This window comes from Elaeis guineensis, chromosome 1 (genome assembly GCF_000442705.2).
Source record: "Elaeis guineensis isolate ETL-2024a chromosome 1, EG11, whole genome shotgun sequence".
Taxonomy (NCBI): domain Eukaryota; kingdom Viridiplantae; phylum Streptophyta; class Magnoliopsida; order Arecales; family Arecaceae; genus Elaeis; species Elaeis guineensis.
Window position 1 is genome coordinate 17,487,763 of NC_025993.2, and position 1,990 is coordinate 17,489,752.

General features: G+C 37.6%; 1 non-coding gene across 1 annotated transcript; it reads left to right on the forward strand.

Moving 5' to 3' along the window:
• The first annotated feature begins 1,519 nt into the window (after positions 1 to 1,519).
• LOC140854981 (small nucleolar RNA R71) lies at positions 1,520 to 1,626 on the forward strand. The gene has a single exon (XR_012138074.1). It is a non-coding gene; the product is annotated as a small nucleolar RNA R71 (small nucleolar RNA).
• The last annotated feature ends 364 nt before the right edge of the window (positions 1,627 to 1,990 follow it).

The window sequence follows — 1,990 nt, forward strand, 5'->3', positions numbered from 1 at the left end:
CGAGGTTGGAAGTAAGTTGACACTCGCTCCTAAGTCTAACAAAGCTTGATCAAAGGTGATGCCTCCTATAATACATAAACTCAAAGGTGCACCAGGATCTTTCATTTTCTGAGATAATGAATTTAATAGGACCGCACTAACATCCTCAGACAATATGATTCTCTCTATTATTCGTGGCTCATGCTTTTGGGTGTAAAGTTTCTTAAGAAATTTAGCATAAGCTGGGACATGTTGAATTGTATCGAGGAGGGATAGATTAATATGAACTTGTTTAAACAACTCCGTTAGTTCCTTATTGCTTGCTCCTTGCTTTTTACGGAAAGAACCAGCTTCTAAGGCTGAAGGAAACGAGACTTTTGATTTATATGTCTCAGATAACTTATTTGCTTTCTTCTTTTCTTTGTCTTTTTCATTTAGATCAGTAACAATTTCTGACTCAAGTTCTTCTATCGGGTTAGTCTCAATACTAACCTCTATTTTCAAATTCTCATTTTTGGCTAGCATCAGTACTAGCCTCTCTCACCTGGTCCGAATATGGGTCCTTAAGAATCCTACCACTTCTAAGTTCAGTAATTGCTTTGGCATTCTCAAATTGAGGATTTTTAGGTGGGACATTGGATTGATGACTAGGTCCAAGTAGTTGATGGGTGGATGGGTTGTTCTTAAGATTTGATACTGATTGGCTTGGCAATTGATCTGGTTCTCTCCTCATAATAGACTAAGCTAATTATCCTATTTGTGCTTCTAGCATAGCGATAGATTGCTGTTGGGTCATAATCAATTGTTGTAGTTCGTTAAATTGATCATCAGCTAGACTGGTCTATTGAGGAGGTGGGTATGGCGGCTGATTGTGATATGGTGGCTGGATAGTTTGACTAGGCTGACCTCTGTTGTAGGCATAATTCTGGTATGGAGGCATACTCTGAAAGTTTTACACAGAAAAAATATGGGTCTGAGCCTGAGTCTATTGGGGTCTTCAAGAAAAATTGAGATGGTTCCTCTAGCCTGAATTATATGTATTAGAGAATGGATCATTGACAGGTTTGGAGTAACTTTGAGCAGCTTGAACTTGTTTTTGAATGAAAGGTGAAAACTGTGCAGCCGTGGGACATTCACTCACATGATGGATTGGGCTAGCACAGATGAAACAAATCTTCTGATAATTAGAAGGTGGTGTGTATTGCACAGGAGATTGTTGACCTAGTGTTGGAAACTGATCTAATTTTTTGGCAAGAAGGTCGACTTTATCTAATTTTTGATTTATTAGGTTCAAATCGGCCTTAGGACTAAAGTTTGGTTGCTTGATCTCAAAAATTTCTGTCTACTTTTGGTAAGGGATTGATCTTTCGTAGGAGGATAATGAAGCATAATTGATTGAATTTTTACTCAAAATTTTAAATAAAGTATAGGCTTCATCCTCACTCTTACTCATGAATGCACCCCCACAAGACTCATCTACCATTTGTTGGTATTGATTACCTAAACCCCCATAAAAAGTTTGAACTATTTGCCATTAAATAGACCATGGTGTGGGCATTTTCTAAGAAGTTTCTTAAATCTCTCCCATGATTCATGAATTTGTTCATCTGGGAGCTGAGCAAATCCAGTGATGGCTCGCCTCATGGTGTTGGTTCAACCTATGGGATAGAATTTCTTAAAAAATTCATGCTGCATTTTAGCCCAAGTTTGGATCGATCTTCCTATTGTGCCAAGCCAGTACTTGGCTTTGTCTTTAAATGAGAAGGGGAATAGGGTCAGTCTAAGTGCATCATCAGTAAAATTTTAAATTTTTTCATAGAATAAATTTCTAAGAATTCATCTAAATGCTTGTAAGGATCTTCATTGGTACTTTCGTAGAAAGATAGAAGCATCTGGATTGTAGCCGACTTGATCTCATAATGGCTTGCAGGGATATCAGATAAGTGGATACAAGTCAATGGATTATAGATGGAAGGAATAAAATATTTCTTCATCTGCCTAGGTGGTTTTC